This window comes from Mirounga angustirostris, unplaced genomic scaffold (assembly GCF_029215605.1).
Source record: "Mirounga angustirostris isolate CCGP_5_RB_7025 unplaced genomic scaffold, mMirAng1.0.hap1 SCAF_364, whole genome shotgun sequence".
In the NCBI taxonomy this organism is placed as follows: Eukaryota; Metazoa; Chordata; class Mammalia; order Carnivora; family Phocidae; genus Mirounga; species Mirounga angustirostris.
The window spans coordinates 9,903-17,003 of NW_026992072.1; the positions used below are offsets into that span (position 1 = coordinate 9,903).

At 55.5% G+C, this 7,101-nt stretch overlaps 1 pseudogene; it reads left to right on the plus strand.

Moving 5' to 3' along the window:
• Positions 1-5,693: 5,693 nt before the first annotated feature.
• On the plus strand, positions 5,694-6,410 carry LOC135363488 (histo-blood group ABO system transferase 2-like; annotated as a pseudogene).
• The last annotated feature ends 691 nt before the right edge of the window (positions 6,411-7,101 follow it).

Consider the following 7,101-nt stretch of genomic DNA (forward strand, 5'->3'; position numbering starts at 1 on the left):
CCTGGTCTCCTGCTGAAGTCGCAGCCACCACCCCTCCGTCCAGAGCTGCCGATGGAGTTGGAACCGGCTCTAGCTCCTCAGGTGGTGGAGCACCTGTGAGAGGAGAAAAGCTCAGCCCGAGCCTGCTCTCCGTGGAGACAGAACCCAGCCCAGGGCCTCCCAGAGAAGCCGCAGCCACGAAGGAGCCCTCCCCGGGGCGTCTCCCCGACCGCAGTCCACCCGCTGGGCGCTCTGAGCCCAGTCGTTGCTCCAGGCCCCACACCAGGCTCTGGGGGCTCCTCCCTGTGGGGCCAGCCCCCACCCTTCCACACACACCCACGGGCACCCAGCCCCGGGCTTCTCAGCCTCAGGCTCGGCCTCCGTGGGCTCCGGCTCCTGGAGCACAATGCAGTCAATGACCACCAGGGACAGTGGTCTGGGTGGTGTCGGAGGCCTCTCCCCGCAATCCCCAGCACCTGCTCCAGGGGAGCCCTGTGGGGTCACGCTCCGGATCCCAGACATGGAGTGGGTGTCCGCCAGCCTCGTGCCGATCTCATCGGAGTTCTGCAAAGACAGGGACGGTTAGCCTGCCCGGAGGCATCCCAGTGCTGCCCGGCCATCCTCCCTGTCCCCTGCCCAGTCGCCCTGCTGCTCCCAGATCAGACACACACCTGTGGGTGTGCAGCCCTGCACGCGGGACCATGACCCATCCCTGCAGGGCGATCGAGAGAAACCCTGGGCAGAAGCTCACAGCCCCCCACACCCCGTCCCACCCAGCCAGCCTGGACCTTGAACATGACCTGCCCACAGGTTATCTGACCCCTCATCAGCCTGCTCTTGAATGGCGTTGGCCCACCCCACATGACCCCTCTTCACACACACACACACACACACACACACACACACACACACACACACGGAGGGGAGGGGACCTGGGGCTGCACAGGTGGATTAGACCCTGTGGGGCTGGGTGGCCGGCTCTGGGCCTCCTGGTGTCACCTTTCGGGCCTTCCGGCCAAACGGCCAGAGGCGGTGGGGAGCCCTGATCGGACATCCCCAGCGGGGGCCAGCGTTTGCAGGGCGGGCTTTCTTCAGCCTGCAGCATCCAGACTTAGGGAGGCAGCAAGCCCACATGTTCATGGTTGGATGATCTCCAACGAAATGAGCTGGGCAGGGGGCTGTCTCTGGAATGTGGGTGCCTTGTTACCTGGGTTCCAAATTCTGTTGGACTCTGTTGTCAGGGAAGTGAGTTCACCACTGCCTGGGGTCCCCTTACCCAACTTCCTCCTCACACAAGACCCCCTCCGAGGGCCCCCTCCCCCAGCTGCTCAATGCTCCCCCTCCCCCCATGCCCCATCCATACAGTGACTCCCTCACAGCCCCCCCACAGCCTTCCCAAGGCCTGGGTGCAGCCGGTGTCCCCGCTGTGAGGACACAGAGCTGGCTTCAGACTGGGCTCCAGTGCCTGGATCAGGACTTCAGTGCAACAGCTGCAGGATGAGCCGGCTTAGTCAGGACCTTGCCCAGGACACTAGCCCCATGACACTGTGAGGGTGTTCCCAGTCCCCAGTTAAGTCATGCAATGCAACAAGTGATTATACATCAGGGTGGATGATGCAAAGTACAGTGCACTGAGAACATGACAAAAACGTTTAAATGACAGAATAGTATGTAGGTAAACATACTATATACTATGTAAGTGAAGGGAAAAGTAAACAACGGGGTCAGAAAGAGGAATGGGAGTTTCGAGAAGCAGGCTGGAGGAGTCAGGGGGTGGGGGGTGGCTCATGGAGGAAGTGACCAAGGAGACCCGTCACCAGTTACAACAGTGCAGCAGCAGGGTTTGAGCTCTGCTTGACCCACGACCCCCAGGGGCATTGGGGGCATTCTAGCTCTGGAGGACCTACAGGCTGCAAATCAGCCTGAGCCTAGCATCCGTGGTATGTCTTCTTTGCTCCCGGGTGTGGCTCTTTCTCTGCCTCTTGAGGCTGTTGAATCTCCTTTTATTTTCCTCTGAAGTGCACTATTTTGTGTCGGTTCAGTACTGTTAGTTGACACAAATTCTTTGTGAAAATAAGTGGAGTATAAATCCTACTTGTTTCCTAATTAGATCTGAACATATTCAATAATAACAGCTTTTCCCCAGGCCCCTGGGTCTTCATCTGCTCACCAACGCTGAGATTTTTAAAAACATTATATTTTTAACAGTTTCAAAGAATTAGTTTGGTTTTTAAAAAATTCCAGAAAGTCACACTTTTAATACTCTATAGAATGATCTGTAAACATTGAATGAGCAAGGTTTTACAGGATGAGGGAAGAATTGGCTTTGTGGCCGGGTTTGCCCTAATGTTTACTCCCTGTTGCCCCCGTGTGGCCACTCTCCAGATAGCATGTGGCAGAATGTGTTCCAACCTGTCAAATTCAAGGGAGAATAAGATAGAAGAAGGTTGGTCCTTGGATCCCCTAGCTCCTAATAATCATGAAATAATTTATGAGCTATATTCTAAATCAGAGTATATGTTAACTTGATATTAGGGTTAGGGTCAGGGTCAAGCTGAATACATTAATTATGTACAGCTTTTTGTATGTCAATCATACCTCTATAAAGTGTATTTAAAAAAAAAAAAGGGAGAGAATATAGTCACTCAAAGTACTGAGCACCTTTCCTGTCACAGTAAATATGTAACTAAACATAAGTATTGCTTAACCTTAGCTGAGGACCGGGAGCTGCTCCTACAGGTACTTGGCAGGTAACATCTGTGGCCAGCTGCCCATCTCTTCCCCCGACACCCACACCCAGCTCAGCACATCCTCTGCTCTGCTCAAGGGCAGCCCAGAGAGACCAGGTCCAGGTGTGGCTCCCTCCTGTCAGGCATGGCTTCCTTCCGACAGGTAGAGAAGGTGGCCAGCTCACAGACACATGACATCTTCTTTTGGTTACTTGCTATCTGCGTCACCTTTTTGTCACCTGGTCATTAACATTTAGCTCCTGTGAGAACCTGAATTTGCAGGTTTCTGTTCACATTTCAAAGTTTGCAGATATGTGTTGACTTTGTTCGCTGTCCCTGGGGAGGATATACAGGGTTAGGGTATGGGTTAGGGTACGGGTACAGGTTAGGGTACGGGTTAGGGTACGGGTTAGGGTACGGGTTAGGGTTAGGGTACGGGTATGGGTTAGGGTACGGGTCAGGGAACGGGTTAGGGTTCGGGTACGGGTTAGGGTTCGGGTACGAGTTAGGGTTCGGGTACGGGTTAGGGTTCGGGTACGGGTTAGGGTACGGGTTAGGGTACGGGTTAGGGTTCGGGTACGGGTTAGGGTTAGGGTACGGGTATGGGTTAGGGTACGGGTATGGGTACGGGTACGGGTACGGGTATGGGTACGGGTTAGGGTATGGGTTAGGGTTAGGGTTAGGGTACGGGTTAGGGTATGGGTTAGGGTTAGGGTACGGGTTAGGGTACGCGTTAGGGTAGGGTTAGGGTTAGGGTTAGTGTACGGGTTAGGGTTAGGGGTTAGGGGTTAGTGGTTAGGTTAGGGTTAGGGTTAGGGTACGGGTTAGGGTACGGTTTAGGGTAGGGTTAGGGTTAGGGTATGGGTTAGGGAACGGGTTAGGGTTAGGGTACGGGTCAGGGAACGGGTTAGGGTTAGGGTACGGGTTAGGGTACAGGTTAGGGTTAGGGTACTGGTTAGGGTCAGGGTTAGGGTACAGGTTAGGGTTAGGGTACGGGTACGGGTTAGGGTACGGGTTAGGGTACGGCTTGGTTAGGGTACGGGTTAGGGGACGGGTTAGGGGACGGGTTAGGGAACGGGTTAGGGTTAGGGTACGGGTATGGGTTAGGGTACGGGTCAGGGAACGGGTTAGGGTTAGGGTACGGGTTAGGGTACGGGTTAGGGTCAGGGTACGGGTTAGGGTCAGGATTAGGGTACGGGTTAGGGTTAGGGTACGGGTATGGGTACGGGTTAGGGTACGGGTTAGGGTACGGGTTAGGTTACGGGTTAGGGTAGGGCGAGGGTTAGGGTTAGGGTACGGGTACGGGTTAGGGTTAGGGTTAGGGTTAGGGGTTAGTGGTTAGGGTTAGGGTTAGGGTAGAGGTTAGGGTACGGTTTAGGGTAGGGTTAGGGTTAGGGTACGGGTTAGTGTACGGGTTAGGGTTAGGGGTTAGGGGTTAGGGGTTAGGGTTAGGTTTAGGGTAAGTGTTAGGCTTAGGGTTAGGGTCTCCCTGTCCTCTGCTGTATAGAGACCATTCTCCTCCGGTAACCAGATTGATCATTTCAGAACATAACCTTTGAGCCTCTCTGCGATCCGCTCCCCACCTGTCTGTCCTCTCCAGCCTCACCCCTCCCACTGCAGCCCCCCTCTGTGGGCCACAAAGCTGTGTGGTTGTCCCACATGTTCCTTGGGCCTGACTCCAATCCTTTACATTCTCTGTGCCCTCTGCCACGAGCTCTCTTCTCTCCCCTTGCATCATGTCTGGCATGTTCCCCCATTGGCTGGGCCTCTACTTGCCCCCTGGTGACCTGACTCATGTCTGCTGGGTGTATGTGTTCATCCCATATTTAAATGTAGTATCCACCTTCCCTGTGTGAGCGATTTACTAACCTGCGAGGTATGGGGTAGGCAGAGGGAAGTAGTCTCAGTGCCTGTGTAAAAAAAGCCAGTCTCAGGGCGCCTGGGTGGCTCAGTCCTTAAGCGTCTGCCTTCGGCTCAGGTCGTGATCCCAGGGGCCTGGGATTAAGTCCCATGTCAGGCTCCCTGCTCTGCGGGGAGCCTGCTTCTCCCTCTCCCCCTCCCCCTACTTGTGTTCCCTCTCTAGCTGTCTCTTTCTCTGTCAAATAAATAAAGTCTTAAAAAAAATCAGTCTCAGAGGGGCTCACCACACTTGCTGACAATGGGGGAGCTGCTGTCCCCACAGTGAGGGGCAGGTAGTCCCCTCAAAGCGGGACCAGCCATGTGAGGCAGTTGGACAAGACTTCCAATGTTTTGGGGACAGGGAGATGTAGACCTGGACCCAGAAGCTCACACCCTTGGATTCAAGGCTGGGGCCTAAGCAAGCCCCCTTTTTCCAGGGGTCATCTTTCCCCTTCCCTGCCCATGGGCTGAACCTGATTCCTGATCTGGGGAGTTTGAGGGTGACCCCTCCTAGGAATACCAGTGGTTTACTGATGGACCTTGTCAGCCAGAGGCCCAGTAGCCTTCAAGGGAGGACCCTCTAGGGGGTGGAGACAGCTCTGTTGCGGACCAGCAACAGCCCACTCAAAGTAAAGTGGGGCAGCTGGCCGGCCCTGCTGATTCTACCCAGTCTGTAGGACATAGATACACGGGCTGTGCCCAGAGGTGCTCAACTCATGGCAGGTGGGGACAGAACCTGCAGGGGGGCAGCTAGGGGAGGGCACCTGCAGGGTTTGCCCAGGAGCTCAGCACAAGGGGAGTGTTCCTGGCTCCAGCATGCTGACTGTGCGGCTGCATGGGTTTCCACCCTCCCAAGCCTCAGGCTCCCCTTTGTAAGATGGGGCCCTGATGGCCCCCATCTCTGGGAGCAGAAGGTAGGGAGGCCCTGCCGGCAGATTCACTCAGGACAGGTCAGGAGGTGGCTGTTGCTTAAAGCAGCCCAGGGCCTGTCCCCATGAAGAAGGTGCACACGTCCATGACCCCCAGCTCTGGGGTCCTGCTGCCAGCCTCTGGCAGTGACCCTCTTCCTGCCCTGTCCCCTGCCCCTGTGGATACGGGGTCTTCCTGGAGCTGTTCCTGCAGAATCACTTCATGGTGGACACAGGGTCATCTACTATGTCTTCACCGACCAGCTGGTTGCTGTGTCCCGTGTGCCCCTCCAGGAGCACTGAAGGGTGGTGGTTCTTGAGGTCTGCGGTGCCCCACACTGGCAGGATGTGTCCATGCAGCACATGGCGATCATGAGCTGCTTCTATGAGGAGTGCTTCCTCTATGAGGTGGATGACATGGTGTGCGGGGATGTGGACATGAAGTTCTGTGACCACGTGGGCATGGAGATCCTGTCCCCACTCTTTGGCACCCTGCACCCCGGTTTCTACTGGGTGGCCCGTGAGGACTTAAGCTATGAGCGCTGGTCCCAGTCCCAGGCCCACATCCCCAAGGACCAGGGTGACTTCTACTACATGGGGGCCTTTTTTGGGGGGTTGTGGCGGAGGTTCACCGACTGACCTCAGCCTGTCACCAGGTGATGGTGGTCAACTGGGCCAATGGGATCGAGGCCATGTGGTACGATAAGAGCCACCTGAACAGGTACCTGCTGGACCACAAGCCCACCAAGGTGCTGTCCCTGGAGGACCTGCGCGACCCACAGCTATTGGGCTGGCCCTGGAGGACCTGTGTGCAGCTGCTGGGCTGGCCCCGGGTCATGAAGAAGCTGAGATTTGGGCCGTGCCCAAGAATCACCAGGACACCCGGAACTCATGAGGGGCTGTCCCCGTCTCCAGCAGGGGGTGCTGACTTCAGCGGAGCCATCAGAGCAGGTTCCTACTTCTGTCCCCTTGAGGGACACTGTGGAGTCCAGTACTGTCTGCACGGGCACGTCCAGTGCCCCAGCCGCACCTGCTCACAGGAGGCCTGCCTGGGGATACAGCGTCCTCTCTTTGCGTGCACTACATTTTCTTCACTTCTGGGTCATTTGCAGCTGTGAACGGCTCCAGTTTTATGTCAAATGTTTTTCTGTGTCAATGCTGAGCAACCATTTTTAAAAAGAACAATTGAGGGAAAAGGTTTTCTCTCTGGTTCTAAACAGACACCGCCTGGTGGGGCTGGGAGCAGCCCTGTAGCAGCCGTGGAGCCAGAACGGGTCCTGGCTGGGTCTTCCCTCCCAGTCCTTGCACCTTGCCATGGCCATGGGGCTTCAGGGTCAGGGTTGCACGGAGCCACCTCTCAGAACCCCGGTGCCCTCACCGCCAGAGGCCTTGGCCGTGACCGCTAGCTCAGCCTCTAGGAGCATGGCGCCCTCTGGGTTATTTCCATTTCCTGCCGTGGATTGATTTTTTATTTATTAATTTTATTTAATTTTTTAAATTTAAAGTCATTAGCCAACATATAGTACATCAGTAGATTTTGATGTAGTGTTCAGTGATTCATTAGTTGCCTATAACACCCAGTTCTC